This window comes from Pelobates fuscus, chromosome 9 (assembly GCF_036172605.1).
Source record: "Pelobates fuscus isolate aPelFus1 chromosome 9, aPelFus1.pri, whole genome shotgun sequence".
NCBI lineage: Eukaryota > Metazoa > Chordata > Amphibia > Anura > Pelobatidae > Pelobates > Pelobates fuscus.
Window position 1 is genome coordinate 93,123,227 of NC_086325.1, and position 18,742 is coordinate 93,141,968.

Here is an 18,742-nt window from a genome sequence, read left to right on the forward strand (position 1 = left end):
TAAGAGGGTAAATTCACAAGAAAATGAGATTATTCTGAACTAGATGGGATCATTAAAAAGGTTAGCACTGCAAACTAAAGTGTACATTTTCATTTTAAATACTACTTTAAACAAAAGTAGAATTGAATATTTTCCTTTAGTTAATCTGATGTTCCGAAGGGCAATTTACTTTATGTCTGTTTTTCAAATATGTATTTAGTCTTAATAATTCACTTCCAGGTTGTTGTTTTTTTGGTGGGAAAGAGGATATACTGGGAAGCCATCAATTTAAAATATGCTTGACTGCATTCCTGAGGCTATGAAACATTGCGAAAGGGTAGACCTGTGTGAACTCAATAAACATATTTCATTGTTGTGAAGACGGTGGACAAAATATTAAGCTCCACATGAGATCGGTGTGTGAGCGCATCAGTACTGTATTAATCTTCTTTCGGGTCTTATGGTCACATCTGCAACAGCCTGAAGAGTTAATTTTGAAAAGAATTTCTGGCATAATGGTTCAATAATAATAGATAAACAGCCAGATAAAAATTAAGAAAAATAAACATGTGAAATAAAGATGTGGAAAATAGATGCAACAGGGTTACCTAAATAAGGTTCCATTGAGAATGTGAATTATATTTCTTAGTGTATCAGATTCTTTAAGCTAACCCAGAACAGAAGGTCCCAAAGTGTGCTTGTATGCCCTGTTTCGAAATGTATATGTTCTCTTTATGTTCATGTTATGAAGAGTAAAGGTTCACACGGCCTTGAAATAGCTAAAGACTCCATGTCCCTGGTCAAAAAAGAGAGTCCATGTGGGAAATATTTTTTTTTCTTTGAAGAAAGTGCACACTATGCTAGAAAGTAGAAATTGGTAGTAAAAGTTTAACTTAGTTCTGCCATGCACAGTGAGCTTGATTCTGTCCCAGCATTGCCAGGGTTAGCCCAAATTGTCTGTTTTGTTATTTTGCATAAAAAGTAAACTAAATTGTCTTTTTTTTGTCTGACAAGAAGTAGGGTACTTAGATGAAAAAAATATGGCTGTGACTGTATTGTAACACCCTCACAAAGCACCCCCTGCTGTGACTGTAGCCAGGAGTCTGCCATAAAAATATGGTGCCCTAACAAATAACAATCAAGTGCTTTTGGATCAAAAGAGATAAATGCACATCAGTTATGTCAAGGACATGTGGCATAAATTGGTCATGTGGGCTGGCTTTTTCCGGAACAGAGAACAGAATTCACATATAACAGAATGTCAGCCCAGATGAAACTGATCGCTTCTTGGAATTTATTTTGATCAACAATGGAAAGGACTTAAAGTGACACTATAGTCAATAGCTTAATGCAGTTGTTCTGGTGAGTACAGTCAGTCCCTGCAGGCATTTGTATGTGCCTTTTCAGAGAAAAGGCAGTGTTTACATTGCCGCCTAGTGACACCTTCAGTGACAGTGACTCAGATGCTCTGCATGGGGACACTAAACTTTTTTCATAAAGATGTATTGATTCATTGCATCTCTATGAGGAGATGCTGATTGACCAGCATGGTGCTTGGCTCCACCCCAATTCCTCAGCTGAGATCCACAGAATTGACTATCTCAGCCAATCCAATACTTTCCCATAAGAAAACATTGGATTGGCTGAGATTGTATTTTCTGATGATCTCAGCTAAGGAGGCAGGGTAGAGCCAGCATTGGAGGACCCGCACAACGCTTGAATAAAATGAGGTTTAGAGCTTTTTAAGGTGGACAAGGCAAGGCCAGATACCTAAATAGTGTTATTAACACTTTAGGGGCTGAAATATATGTTTATGTACCTAACCCTATAGCGTTCCTTTAAGTAGGTGCAACCACTGGTCTACTGTAAGAGCATCAGGGATACTTGTATAAGTGTAGGTTCATTTTTTAAAGACCCATTTTATTTGTGAGAACTGATTGTATTATGTCATGTTGGCACTGTGTAATGCTTTTTGTCTTTTTGTTATTAAAATATTAATAATTTGGATTTACATTACCTGAAGTTATCAATTTGTAAGTATGTTCAGATGCAGAGATACTGTGCTTAATTGTATTTGTGAGTTCCATCTACTTTGCTTGGGGAATGCAAGGCTTCCCATTCTATAAATAAGTGTGGATGGTGTTAAGTGGAGCTTTTATCATTATCTCCAGTCTAGTTCAGACAATAATAAATGTTAAAGGACCCCTATAGGCTCCCTCCACTTCAGCTCAATGAAGGGGTCTGGGTGCCAGGTCCCTCTAGTGTTGAGAAAGGCTTTCCTATGCGCTATTTGAATGCGCTTGCGGCTCTTTCCGTGCATGCGCATTCAGAGCTGACGTCGGCAGGAGGAGGAGGGAGCCCGGCGCTGGAGAAAGGTAAGTGTTTTAACCCCTTCAGCCCCCTTCAGCCCAGCGCGAGTGGGACCCTGAGGGTGGGGGGGACCTAAAGACCCTATAGTGCCAGGAAAATGAGTTTGTTTTCCTGGCACTATAGTGGTCCTTTAACACTTTGACCCCAAAATCAACTCATGAAAACACTTGAAGTAGTGTGCTCGTGTGACAAGTTCAGTCACCTACTGGAAGATTACATAAATTACAGATTATAAAGGGGAAATGAGACAATTACAAAATATTACAGGAACAATAGGATGTTGAGGACCCTACTCAAAAGAGTTTACAGTCTTGTGAATAGTGGTGGTAGCCAGCCAACAATAGTGTTTACAAAGTGTGAGCGTGAAAGGGTTTATCCTGTGAATAAAGTATTCACTTTATGAAATGTGCATTCTTTTTTTTATTAAAATAGTGGCTACAATAACTGGGTAAAAACTCAATTTTTACTTTTACTTACTTTTACTTACACCACAAAACGCTATAATCTGCAATTTATTTTGTCTACTTGATGTACTAATTAGAAGTTGGAAGATGGGTGGTGGGTTTCTAAAAATGAGTTGGGTCGCTAGAAGATAACTCTTTTCATTTATAAAGCAATTAAATTTAATATAATCTGGTGAAATTACTAGGAGATATACAGTAAGATGCAACTGGAGAAGCAACATTTTTTGAGCTCATTTTTAGGAAAGGAATTGGTTAGGAAGTGCCCTTTAAAGAAATAAGTAGGTCATTGGCAGGCTAAACTTTCCCAGTATACTAAACAATCTGATATGATTGGTGGTGATGAGGTCAGTTTCACTTTGCTTTGTTCATACGGTGCTCTTGTCAGGAAGAATTTCTTCCATGCCAATGGGCAATAACGTTAGGCTCGGATGAATGCAGCATCTCTGCACGTGGCTGCAGCCTCTGGCATCTCCAGTGTGCCCATAATGACATGCTGTTACATGCTGGATACTTATCGAAGGCAAAATATAGGGCATAGCGACAACGGTCCTTTTTTCTTGCTCTCCTCATTGGTGCATGGACAGCATAAAATGACATCTGGGCAATGAAAGGTCAATATGCAATCTCTTTCTTAACCTACGTTAAACACACAGATGCTTTCTAATAAACGCCACAACCAACTAATAGCTGTGTGACATAATGACAATGATTAAGATCAGGCTTGTGTTCCATAACCAGACTGACTGTCTCCTTTTTGCGGTTGAATAATAAAAAAAATCAAACACGTATGGGACACTTGCAGTGTAACATACAGAAAACAGGAGACTAAATGGGGAGTAGAAAGGGTCCATGTATATGTTGAACAGTGTCAGAAATGACTTGATGTGAAGAAGAGAGAAGTCAACATATTTGCAATTTATTGTATGCTTGCTTACCCTGTACCACCTGTTGTAACCCGTGTCTGTCGGTAATAATATGCAAGTCAGGGAAATCTGCTCAGCTAGAAAACAGATATAAGGCACGACATAACCCTTAAGTGAGGTCTCTGGAAGGGCGCTCAAATGACCTGACACACAGCATAGGCTGTCATCCCCATCACCCATGGGAAGCAGTGGAGGGAGCATTCAGGACTGCATGCTCAGATGGTGACAGTTCGCATTTAACAGAGTGATGGAAAGCCTCTGTGCTTCAAAGACTCACACAGAGATATTCGGAGATTTGTCTTGACAAAGTGCGCAGTGAAACCTATTTTTTTTTTTAGATGACAAACAAAAAAAACAGCATAAACCACAAAAAAGTTTTCTTTTTTAGTTCCTTCTCTTGCTGACGTTTATAAAAAAAACGATTTTTGACATTTCATAATTTTGTCGTGCAAAAATTAATATACAGGTATGTATTAGCATGTCAGCGAGTACATAAAAAACAAGCAACTTCACATTTGTGTAAGATAACGTGAAAAATACCTCACCATTTTTACAATAAATAAAAAGTAGAGAAGAAGTTAAAAGTACAATTCTCATGGATCAAGCAAAAATATTCATATATATGCTATAAACTAGAACTGTAGAGAATTTTAAAGAGTGAGTACCACTGGTTAGGTAAATAGGCTACAGCATATGATCAAAATGAGCACAAAATAAGCTAACATATGTCAAACATAAAGCACTGCATAATCAATAAAATAATAGCCATGGTCTGTGAACCCTTCAACCAAAGCCAAGGGTTCCAGCTTCCATCTCGATCTCGATCCATCTCGTTACTCCAAAGAAGATCTCTTCAACCGGTCTATAGTTCGTCTTAGCTTTTTCCAGGACTTTTATTGTGGTTCATTCCCGTAGCCCCACAGACATACATACCCAGAGGCTCAGTTGTGATCAGCACAAGTGATCAAATAATGAGATACCACTATCCGCCATCTGCTTCTCCTCCTCAGCTCCCCTCTGGGGACATGCTGTAGATGCGTGTGGGAGCGGGGTTCCGACCTGGTTGTCAGGATTGGTGGTAAGTCTCTGAACACGGATCTGTGCTTAAAATTTCTTGCAAATGGTTTCAAAGGCCAGGAGTAGCCAATCCAAGTGACCATGCAAGTGTGGGAAGGCCACAGGCCCCTGCGAGGCAGCCATTTTGATTTTAGGCCTCAATTCTTCAGTTTGTCAGTTAGCTGGGGGTTGTATAGTGGTGACCAATGCAAGTCACCAGTGGGGACAGGGATAGCCCCCACCAGCCCATGGGGGGAGGGGGTAATAGGGACCAAGAGTTGCAGCCTCCGAGTCAAGGCTGAAGACAGGCTGCCTCCCCATCCTCAACTGAAACAGCAGGCCACAGGAAGGACAAGCACAGGCCCTGCACACCAGTTAAAGGTTTATAGGTGCCAACTAATCGGCAAAGTTTTCCTCCAGTATAATAGCAAGATGTAGCCAGCAAAAAGTGCAACAAAGTCCAATTTGAGGCTATAAAAGTGGATTCCTGGAGGAGCTTCAGCGCCATGGAACCATCTTGATCGGCAGTCAGGCCCTGCCCCTCGAGTTTTTTAGTTAATGAGACTGCAACTAAAAGTTATTTTCTTTTCAACTTGACATTTTGGTTTATTATTTGGATATAGCCATAAGAACCCAGATTATTTTTGTATGCATAGCTGCTCATATATTTCAAGGTCCCACACAAGTCTTCATATGAATTGAACTGTGTTTGTATACACGGTTAATGCCTGTAAATAAATGTTACTGATTTGCAAACACGTACACCATCTGACCATTCTTCCACTTAACACAATGGTTCTTAACCTGTTTTTTGTTTGGGACCTTAAAGGAACACTATAGCCACCTAAATTACTTTAGCTAAATAAAGCAGTTTTAGTGTATAGATCATTCCCCTGCAATTTCACTGCTCAATTCACTGTCATTTAGGAGTTAAATCACTTTGTTTCTGTTTATGCAGCCCTAGCCACACCTCCCCTGGCTATGATTGACAGAGCCTGCATGAAAACAAACTGGTTTCACTTTCAAACAGATGTAATTTACCTTAAATAATTGTATCTCAATCTCTAAATTGAACTTTAATCACATACAGGAGGCTCTTGCAGGGTCTAGCAAACTATTAACATAGCAGGGGATAAGAAAATCTTAATTAAACAGAACTTGCAATAAATAAAGCCTAAATAGGGCTTTCTTTACAGGAAGTGTTTATGGAAGGCTGTGCAAGTCACATGCAGGGAGGTGTGACTAGGGTTCATAAACAAAAGGGATTTAACTCCTAAATGGCAGAGGATTGAGCAATGAGGCTGCAGGGGCATGTTCTATACACCAAAACTGCTTCATTAAGCGAAAGTTGTTCAGGTGACTATAGTGTCCCTTTAATTAAGAACATGGCATTAGCATAATGACTTCAACTGAACAAATGGCTCATGTATAATAAAATTAAACAGCATTTTGCAAAACTCCCTCATTAAAATCTTGCCAGTTCTTGTTGTGTCTCCATTGTATTAGGAAAATTTGTGACACTAAAGTAAACAACTTATTATATGCAGGCAGTAGCATAGGGATATAATGAATATGATTTTCTGCTCCTACCAGAGGGGGCTCATTAAAATGATGCGAAGACCACTTTTTGGTTCCAGAATCAGAGCTTGAAACACTGTCTTAACAGGTCATCTTAAACGATAATGATAATGATTTTTAAATGAACTATTTCAATACATTGGAGATTTATACAGAAACAAATTCAATGAGCTTCATCTTAAAAAAAAAAAACTTTTGCCATCACAAAATACATTAACTCCAGCGAATATAAGAATTTAGTGACAATTTTATTGAAATTATTTTTATATTTATTTAGCTATACTTGAAAGTATGAGAATGTATCTGGACTTTGCAAATGTTTATGTGCCAAATGAAGCATTGAAAAGTGAACTGGAGGGGGCGGAGCCTGACTGCTGAGGCGAGCAGACGTGCAGGGACAGGGCTCCCCACGGGCAAGCGACAAAACGAGCAATACCGACAGTAATATAGCCCACAGACCCCCCAAAGTGTGCTACCCACGTCGGGGACACACCAAGGAACCGGGGGATACCCTCCTGAAGCCGAACGGGGCATACAGCCCAACAATCTGTCTGCGGCCTGCGGGAGATGGAGTCGGGGAGAGGCGGCCGCTCTCTCCGGAGCCGGAAAACCCAGCAATCACCACTAGTCACTGAACCCCCCCCCTATGGACCGGCGGGGGTCATCCCGGTCCCCGTACGGCAAACGGACAAGCGACGGTAAACGAGCATGCTATAATGGCGGACATACCAGTCAAGCGGGACGCGCCCAAGATGGCCGCCCAAGAAGGAACGCAGAGGAGACCCGTGAGCACCCATACACTGCCTTCCTCTTTAGAGGCCCTGGACTGGCTGTGCTCAACCTTCCATAAACTTCTGTGCGGCAGGGGTATACCCTATCTTCACGCAGCGCGGGAGGTGGCCGGGTGGATTCGACCGGTGACCCGCAGACGTTACTTTGGAGACCCACTGCAGGTATCCCGCTCGCAGACCATTCAAGCGGCTCCCGCGGGGGAGAGACACACACAAAAGAAACGCACTGGGCCCCACACATCGCCCCAACATAGGCTGAAGCAGCAGCAAAGCTACCGGCACACAAGACCTACCTCTGTTCATCACGGCGGTCTTCCGACACCCTTGTCTTCCACAGCCCGTGTACCATGCCAGATTCACATCCCGAGCTTGAGGCCCAGAGGTTTGGAACACCTCTCGGACATGCTGAACCGCGGGAAACGCCGCCACACACAGGATGCCTGGCACTCCGCCGCAAACAAGCTTCGGACACCCCCCTCACTAGCCTCTTGCTCCAGATCAGCAGCCACAGCCTCCAGAATGGGTATCGGCTAGGCACATAGGGACTACCTCATATTCTGGCATCCAGCCGCTGCCCATATTCACACCATGTGGACTGTGCTTATGCCCGGACGCTATCCTGTATGGACGCTGAACCTTGGAAGTACCCTTCAAATTTGGACTCCTATTTTATCGCACATTTAAGCGTGACCAAAATTGTCGTTTTCACCACTAGCCTAACATGCTTCATGTCATGTCGCTAATAGCATGATTTGATAGCCTGATTGATAGCCTGATTGATAGCCTGATTGATAGCCTGATTTAATAGCCTGATTTAATGGCCTGATTTCATAGCCTGATTTCATAGCCTGATTTCATAGCTTGACTTCATATTTTTGATCTAATAACCTGATTTAATAGCCTGTTTTAATAACTTGATTTAAAAGCCTGATTTCAACGCCTGTATTTAAATCCTGTTTTCTATACCTGATTTATGAACCTGTTTTCTCAACCTGATTTATTTAAAAAAAACAAAAAACGAAGCATCGCTACCCCAGAAATGTAATAGTTTAAAGCTGACAATGTTTAAACCCTCTACTGTAATCAAACTATGCGTTTCCCTCCTTCTCTTCTGTACCCCATCAAAAATGCTTCAATAAAAGAAAGATTGACAAAAAAAAAAAAAAAAGAAAAGTGAACTGGAGAATTTGAACAATAATAGAAAAAATTAAAAAAAAAGTGGGGGGAAAATCGCTAGAAAATAAATCAAAATAGAGTGTGAGAGAAATCAGACAAGAAGCAATTACAATATTTTACCTTCAGTAGGTCCCTTCTCAGGTCTCAAAATAAGTTTTAGCTGACCTGCGCTATTAAAGAGAGAACCTATGTCAGTCAGCATATCAGAAAGATTCCACCCAGAAATAAAGACCAGATCTGGAATGCTGACAAACCCCTTCTGCAAAGAGATGCAGCAAACCCAGACAACCAATTTGTCTCTGGAGGGCCTCATCATTGAGGTGTGACTAATACCCATCTAGGAACAGTAAACAAGACTTTTCATATCTGGATTACCTTTTTACCTTAGGACGGTGCCTAAATTGTAGATCCCCAGATGTTTGAAAAATAAAGCTTCCGTGATGCTTTTTTTTATTCTAAAGGCATGGAAAGCATCATGGGAGTTGTAGTTCTAAAACATCTGGGGACACCTTTCTTAGGATCTTAAACATTTGCAAGCAAAACTAAAAGAGGCTCTATTTTTGTATATATATATATATATATATATATATATTTTCTTTTTTCATCACTGAAACAAACACGTCAATAGTCTTTCAGGGTTATTTACTAAGGTGAGAATTCAAAGTGAATTTGAAATTTAAAGTCGAAATAGCCGAAACTTAAAAACATTCTCCAAGTCAGATATGGTTTCGGTTCAGCTACTCTGGCCTTAAATTTGCATTTCCATTTAAATATTCACTTCAGTAAGTAATCCTGTTTGATATTTATTATTGTTTGATTATAGACAAAAATATAGGAATTTATTTTAGTCAGTTTCTAATCCTAAAATCTTCCTTATATCAAACCCAGAACACTAGAGGAGCGATCAATGCTTGGAAGGGAATTTTTATGCCCATGCTGTCTAATCTTCCCAACTCTCTGCGCCCCTCCTAAAAGCAGCTATAATCTCACTAGCAAAGGCCCTACCCTGCTGTCAGTTCCAGCTGCCTTTGCTACGTGAGGGGCTCAGATCAGCCTGGTTATAAGAACAGCTAATGAGCGGGTAACACATATGTGCAGCCATGCGGAAAGACTTCATGTGATAACATCTGAGTCAGCTCAGCTCTCGCCTGGCACGGCCAGCCAACACATTCAACGCACTAATGTCGATTAACAGATGAAAACCAAGCTCTGCGGGCATCCAGCAATCAAACTGTCAGACAGAGTTGGAATACAGAGAGGGAGGGATAGGAAAGGCATTGCTTGCAGCAATAAAAAACAGGGAACTTCTGAATAAATGCTGACACTAGGTAAGATGTGACACACCATGGATTGGATGCTGGATGTTACAATATCTGCAGCAGAAGTAACAAACTGATACATTCAACGTGTTTGGTACGAACATGATTAATTAAAGGGATCCTATAGTGCCAGGAAAACAAACCCGTTTTCCTGGCACTATATAGGGTTAATAGGTCCCCCCTCCCTCGGGGCCCACCTCCCGTTGGGGTTAAGGGGTTAAAACACCTTCAGCCACTTACCTTAATCCAGCGCCGGGCTCCCTCAGTGCTGGTGACCTCTCCTCCCCTGCCGACGTCAGCTCCCGAGTGGAGCCGAATGCGCATGCGTGGCCAGAGGCGCGTGCGCATTCAAACCCACCCATAGGAAACCCACCCATAGGAAAGCATTATTCCACGAGGACGTCCAGAGTCATTTCAGTGTGATTTACTCACTGAGAATCGCGGAAACAACCTCTAGTGGCTGTCAGGGAGACAGCCACTAGAGGCTGGATTAACCCTGCAATGTAAATTTAGCAGTTTCTTGGAAACTGCTATGTTTTCAGCTGCAGGGTTAAAATTAGGGGGACCTGGCACTCAGACAACTTAATTGAGCTGAAGTGGTCTGGGTGCCCATAGTGGTCCTTTAAGCTCTTATATAGGGTTTCAATAATTTAACCCTATGTGAGCAGGACTCTCTTCATCTCTTGTTTTTACCAATATTACTTTGTTAACAATATTGTTTTATTACACAGTACAAGTTGTTTTAAATCCATGTTCCAATATTATAAAGTACTACAGAATATATTAGTGCTAAAAATAAAATAAAATACTACTTCTATTAATAATAACAATGCCCAGCAAGAACTAAACAATGTCTAAAAACGTTCAACTTCTCAGCAAAAATGGTCCGAAAGTCACGAGTCATAGGTGTCACTTTCTATTACAGTGTCAGAGAAGAGGACAGCTTCTTGTTTCGTTTTTTGTGTGCACTCAGTCAACTCACCTTGTTCTTTAAATGCCCTTTATTCCAACATTAACAGTAATTCAAGTAGACTTATGATTGAATGTGCATGGCAGATTTATGTTCAAAGATGTACGGCTGATGACAGACTTGATATTTTCTGTAAAATCATCCTTGCGCTGAATAAGCTCCTCTAATAACTGCTACTTAGCCATACCATCTTTTTATTTAGGTGGTCTACAAATTAAAATCGAAGACTCTGAAAAAAAAAAAAAAGTTTCACATGTTTTACTTGTGTGCTATACAGTTTACACAATGCCAACAAATTGCTGCAATTTTTAATGGTTCCCTTTGTCAAGAAGTTTGACATCACACAGCACTAAGGAGCAGATACATTGGCAGACATCTCAACTCATTTTAATAATGGCTCCCTGAGGGTCGCAAATTATATACACTATCCCGGAAATGGGCCCACTGCCTGCAACAATTTAAAGGGGCCCATTGGGTGACCCTTGCATTTAGTGCCACCAGATGGGTATCGCTTTTCACACTTTAATAGTGTGACTGGGCCCCTATAGTGTCGGCTGGCTAGAAGGAAGTGACACATCCTCCCAGCTTCATAAGAGATCACTGCGTGGGAGTGAAAGAGGCGGCGGAGTCACCACATGTAGCATGGGGAGGAGAGGCAGGAGTGAGTTGCTGCAGGCCCTCATGCTCACTCTCATTAGCTTCAGCCAGCATCACCATAACCCAAAGCAAGCCACCCTCCTGGACACAAAAGGTAAGCTGACAGGAAGGTTGTTATATAATTATAACATGCATGTGTCTATGTATGTCAGATTGTGTGTGTATTTGTGTGTGTGTGTATATGTACCAGTGTGTATCTGTGTGCCAGTGTGTATATGCCAATGTGTGTGTATGTGTCGGTGTGTATATCTGTGTTTCAAGGTGTGTGTATGTGTCAAGGTGTGTGTATGTATCAAGGTGTGTGCATGTGTCCAGGTTTGTGCATGTGTCAGTGTGTTAATAGAGTGTGTAAATGATTCAAATATGTTATTAAATAAATAATTGTGTTCTGTCATAATAACATATCATGGTTTTGTTCATACATGTTGGGTTGCTGTGTGTGTGTGTGTGTGTGGGGGGGGGGGAGGAAGAGGGGGACAGTTGTGGTGATGCCACCTCCCACCCATATTAGATATCAGGATAGGGGACCGTACAGCATTTCCCCTTTTCTGGCATTGGTTTTCAGAAGATATCATTAATATTGTTGAATGCACTTGGGTGAGTGGTAGGTATGCTACTACTGGTTATTCAGTATGATTAGTAACCTTCATAATAATGTATAATGTTGTGAGGGATTAAGAGATTTTAGGAGAAGCCATATTGTTGTGCCTTTTATGGTGGTAAGAGGGTGTAGGGGGATTCCATTTTTTTTACCTATATTTGTATTGTTTCTTTTTTGTTTCAACTGTTCTCCTGCGTGTGCAATTTTTTTTTTTTTTAATTTTTTAAACATTTTTTAAACAATTTTGTAAACATATTTATACAAATCTTGGTGTTAGTGAATGTCTTGCACTGTGTAAAATATTTGACATGCACATAGTCGTCCTATCGGCATATTCATAATGTAATCCTTATAAAAAAAAAACCTTGTTTCCATAAAACACAGACACCTTGAAGTTGGGTTAAACTTATCACAACTTTATTAAAATGATTTAAACTTGTATTTAATAATTAAATAAAGGTCATTGTCAACAACACTCAATGACATCACAGCACCATAACTTTAACCCCTTAACCCCTTAAGGACGCAGGACGGTTCAGGACCGTCATCGGCATTTTTCCATTGCCGACCGCTGACGGTCCTGAACCGTCCTAACTTTAAGATTTACTTACCCGATCGCCGTCGTTCCCCCGGCGGCGATCGGTGGTGCTCCTGTTGTGGGGAGACTGCCTGCAGCCCAGACAGTCTCCCCATGGCAGATTAGGACCCCTGTGGCCATGTGATCGCTCAACAGAGCGACCACATGGTCACAATAGGTGTCCATGTTTCTGCCTGCAGGGGGACTGTCTGTGCTGACAGGCAGTCTCCCTGCCAGTGTAAAATCAGAAAAAAAATTAAAGTTAAAGTTAATAAAAAAAAAAAAAATTATATATGTGTATATATATATGATATATAGACATATATTATACCTATATAATATATGTCTATATATCATATATATATAATGTCATACTAAGTGTATTTTTATATTAATATGTACATATATTAATATAAAAATACACTTATAATTAAATTACACACGTATATATAATATATATAATAACTATATATATATTGTATATATATATATTATTATAAAATACAAATAATAAGTAATTTAAATTAAATTAAACATGTAAAAATAATAATAAAAATTTTAAAAAAAATTATATATCTATACGAAATTTTATTCTAACTGTATTTTGATATTAATATATATATATTTATATCAAAATACACTTAGAATGAAATTGTATATATATCTATGTATATATAAATAAATAAAAATAATACAAACTATTCAGCTGTCCACATACAAAATTACATAAATAATTATATAAATATACACGTAGACTTCAAATATATAAATATGCATATATATTTAAATTCTATGTGCGTATTTATGTAATATTATTACATAATTAAGTTATTTTATTGATTGCAATTTAAGGGACCTGCCTGCCAACCCAGGCCGAAAGTCCAGAGAATTTAATTTGCTATCACTGTATTTTACCCTGTAACGTTCTACGACACCCTAAAACCTGTACATGGGGGGTACTGTTTTACTCGGGAGACTTCGCTGAACACAAATATTAGTGATTCAAAACAGTAAAACATAACACAGCGATGATATTGTCAGTGAAAGTGACTTTTTTTGCATTTTTCACACACAAACAGCACTTTTACTGATGATATAATTGTTGTGATACATTTTCCAGTTTTGAAACACTAATATTTGTGTTCAGCAAAGTCTCCTGAGTATAACAGTACCCCCCATGTACAGGTTTTATAGCGTTTTTGAAAGTTACAGGGTCAAATATATGGGTCAAATATTTTTACATTGAAAATGGCCAGGTTGGTTACGTTCCTTTTGAGAGCGTATGGTAGCCCAGGAATGAGAATTACCCCCATGATGGCATACCATTTGCAAAAGAAGACAACCCAAGGTATTGCAAATGGGGTATGTCCAGTCTTTTTTAGTAACCACTTAGTCACAAATACTGGCCAAAATTAGCGTTCAATTTAGTTTTTTACTTTTTTCACACACAAACAAATATGAACGCTAACTTTGGCCAGTGTTTGCGACTAAGTGGCTACTAAAAAAGTCTGGACATACCCCATATTGAATACCCTGGGTTGTCTACTTTAAAAAAAATATGTACATGTGGGGTGTTATTCAGAGATTTACGACAGATAATAATGTTACAATGTCACTATTGATACATTTTAAAAATGTATGTTTTGAAACCGCAATATCCTACTTGTACTTATAGCCCTATAACATGCAAAAAAATAGCAAAAAGCATGTAAACACTATGTATTTTTAAACTCAGGACAACATTTTGAATCTATTTAGCAGTTTTTTTCATTCGCTTTTCTAGATGAGTAAAATATTTTTCACATAAAAGTCAAAAAACATGTATTTTTTTCAATTTTTCATCATATTTTTTCATTTTTTAAAAATTTAATTACATGAGATTATATAAATAATGGTATGTAAAGAAAGCCCCTTTTGTCCTGAAAAAAACAATATATAATTTGTATGGGAACAGTAAATGAGAGAGCGGAAAACTACAGCTAAACACAAACACCACAAAAGTGTAAAAAGATGCCTGGTCGCAAATGTACAACATCGCAAAAACAGTCCGGTCCTTAAGGGGTTAAGGACTGAGCCAAATGTACACGTTGTGTTCAAAACAAACGTAAGAAAAACTTGAATTTTGCGCTATATGTCTGTTCAGGCTTAGTTCGCCTCTTTCATATTATGTGCACCCACACTTATTATATATTATTTTATTCAGAGGAAACAGGGCTTTCATTTAACATCAAACATCAAATATTTAAGTATTACATATAATTTATTATGAATAAAATATAAATCAAAATGGGAGAAAATAATAATTTTTTATAATTTTTTAGTTCTACGTGACATTTTAACTGTGAATGTCATAATACTGTTTGCTTTTACTGCAGTAAAATACACATATTTGTATTCAGCGAGGTCTCATGGTAAAACAGTACTACCTATGTACAGGTTTTATGTTGTTTTGGGAAGTTACAGGGTCAAATATAGCACGTTACATTTTTCAGTTTTTTCACATTGAAATTCGCCAGATTGGTTACGTTGCCTTTGAGATCGGATGGTAGCCCAGGAATGAGAATTACCCCCATGATGGCATACCATTTGCAAAAGTAGACAAACCAATGTATTGCAAATGGGGTATGTCCAGTCTTTTTTAGTAGCCACTTGGTCACAAACACTGGCCAAAGTTAGTGTTAATATTTCTTTGTGTGTGAACAATGCAAAAAACGAATTTGAACACCAATTTTGGCCAGTGTTTGTGACTAAGTGGCTACTAAAAAGACTGGACATACCCCATTTGCAATACCATGGGTTGTCTACTATTGCAAATGGTATGCCATCATGGGGGTAGTTTTCATTCCTGGCCTACCATATTGTCTCAAAGGCAACATAACCAACCTGACGAATTTCAATGTGAAAAAACTGAAACGCATTTGACTCTGTAACTTTTGAAAACTCCATAAAACCTGTACATGAGGAGTACTGTTATACTCGGGAGACTTCGCTGAACACAAATATTAGTGTTTCGAAACAGTAAAACGTATCACTGTCATTGCTATGGACGGCTATGCCATCCATGTGATTGCGAGGTCCTCGCAAGGGCCTCGCGATCACATGGCCCAGGGGGGCCGGAAAGGAAGGAGGGGGACTACTTGGGCTGCCAGGTGAGTCCCCACACCGTGATTGCCGGCGCGGGATCGTCGGCGACCAGGTAAGTACATAGGACGACTTGGGCGTTCTATGCTGCCCGCCGGTGTTTAGAGCCGGGTCCACAATGATGGCATAGAACGCCCACCATCCTTAAGGGGTTAACCCCAGACAATGCCCCCGCCATAAATAACATCAAATACATCTATATAAACATTCAACATTAATATAACACAAAAAGTTAACACAGCCACCAAGGGCATCCATCTCCACTTGTGGGGGTATACCGACACACAAAATATATCCCACCTGCTGAGCCGACCTACCCCCCAATTTCTCTCTCCATCCCCCGCTGCCGTGACCAAACAGGGGAAGAACTAACACACAATATCCAGCCAACACACATTAGGGAGGGAGGGAGTGTGGGCCAGAAACAAGTAGGTGAAAATTTTCAATTAGAATGGCTTATCACCTAAAATGGCCGCTATATATATTCCCCCTAAGCTCCGCCCCCTTAGCCTAACTGACAAGACTTAACTTTTTCTATGCCTGCCTCCTAGCTATGTGAAGGCCAATTCCTCCTAGCTTTGCTTAGGGCATCATTTTAAGTAAATAAATGACAGAATTCTAAAAATTTTTTGGAAGGAGGGGGCTGGGGGAAGTTATTATCTTAAAGACATCAAACAGTCTCAAATCAAATTAGCGCATTTGAGGTTAAATTCTGAACTTACCCTTGATTTGTCTTTAGTTAATAACTTAAATTGTGGCAAATTTTTCCACGTATTCTTGAATTTTTCAGTTCAGTTTGTTAAGAAGCTAGTGAAGTACTTAGTGAGTCTACTCATAGAACACATTTGTTTTTGTGAGATTAGTGAGTTCATAAATTATTTGCAAAACTATGTCCAAAATATCACAGGTAGGAAAAAAATCTTTTAATGGGCTGATTTGCTCTTTTAGCTTTTTTTTAACTGCTAATTAGTATCAGCCTTGCATGTCAATTCTCAACACACAAAACTCATTGTATATTCAGTAGATCTCTGAATATGCAATATGCCTCATGCATATTAAAACTGCAAAAAAAAAAAATATTTGCACTGGCATTTCTTAAAAGAACCACCTAACACCTTTTTTTGTGACAAGCTGATAGGAGCATCATTTGAAGGATATTTTGCTTTAACATTTCCCATGAATCCTGGAATGGAGGCGAGTCCCCAGAATTGCTGGCAGATCATCACAAATGCATGCTAGGACAGCTGCCAATCACTTTGACTGCCCCACTGAGAGCAGACCATTCAGGGAGCACTGTTTCAGAGGGACACTAGGGAACAAACCATGGCTGATGGGACAGGAACCTAATATCGACACTGTTTGTCCCGCCAAAATATGGAATATTGAGAGACCTGCTTCAATGCTGGATAAACAGACTCTGGAATATATTTGTCCCTGTGCTTCAGAATACAGTCGGCATGGCATGTTAATTCAAACAGCCAGAGGTTTAATCACTACACTAGGAGTATGACAAAAGAATTTCAGATTTTAGACTAAAATAACTGAACTTAAAACATTCTCAGACTCTGCTATTTTTCCACTCTGTATTCTTTGGCCCAGATATTACAATTCCCTTTTCAATTCTAAGCATTTTCATTTTTAGTGAATAACTCAAGAACAGAGTAAGCGCTGATTTAGGGCCGCCTGATACTTGTTTTGTATGTACTGTATAACTCTTAATATTGTATTTTTAGAAAGTATCTATTAGCTTATACAGAGAAAGGCAGCCACATATGAAAAAATGAAAGAAAACAAAATATAGCAGGAAGAGAAGTGATATTCAAACAGGGAGAACTAAGTAAGGAGGTAGAAAAGGGACAAAGAGAAATCAAAAGGCGTTAAGAAATGAGATCTGTGTGCGGGAGCTGGGGGACAGAGTCGGACACCATGTGGTTTGGATTTGATATATTTTTTTATGCAATAACACAGATTCCGCTGAGGTGATCACACTGCTTCTCTCAGCTGCGTCCAAGCATTTGGAGTTGGCCTCAGTCCCTGCCTTAGTAATGAGCCCCTTCTTTGTTACATTCCATTCCTGGAGCGGCTGCAGCCTTCTACTCCCAGCCAATCCCATAATCTCGCTTTAATGGGAATGATTAACCATTTCATTGACTGTAGAGTCTACAAAGCAATAACAGCTACAGAACCACCGCTCAAGCCCCTACTAGCTGCCAAGTGGTTGTAAAACACGGCGTATACGCAGAACCCCAGATCTAAACATCAGAGCTTCTCTGCTTCCGGCCGTAATTGGGGTCGTAAGTTATTTAATCTTTAACCAGGAAATCGGAGCTGTTCAGCTTTGCTCTGCCTGCTACATCCATTACTGTGATCCAAAATGATCTATTGAATTCATTCTCCAGATCTCTCTCTTATTCTCAATCTATAAATATATATTTAATGCTAACATAACAGTTTGGCAGGAGAGGAAAAAAAACATTCAAGCCATTGTACAGATATCCAGGATCAAAAACACGCGGCCTATTTATCATTGTTACTACACACGGGGAGAGGGTCTGCATCTCCACTTTCCTCTGCTGTAACTAATATAAAAGTGCTTTTTTCTTTTAACCAACAGACCAGACTTTTTTTCCACCATTTTGTTTGATAGACAAACCAGTATGCAAAGAAAAAAAAAGAGTATATGTTGTATTTTTCATGAAAATAGACAAGAAATATATATATTTTGGCTGTGTTTGTTACAGATACAATTAATGCAAGTTTTTAGCGTTTGGAAAAAGAACTGAGTCAAAATACTCAGCCAACTCACCAATAAACTATATAACAATTTATAGTTGGTGGTGCGAGACAGAAAGCACTCAATTATTTTTTGCAAATTGTCTGATGTGCTGATTAGCATAATGTATATATCATAAAGCATTCTACACAAAATAAAACTGCCTTAAACACAGCAGCTTGGGGACTGTTACATGTGACTAGAAAGATCGCTAAATACAATTATATGTGCTCAATTGCATACTGCTGCACTGCATTCTGGGATTTTTATAAAAAAAATTATCTTCAAAGCTGCATTTCATAAGGCGTGTGTTGTGTTTTATTATTCTTTTAAAATTCTGCCATTTTTTTTTATTTTAATAATTCTG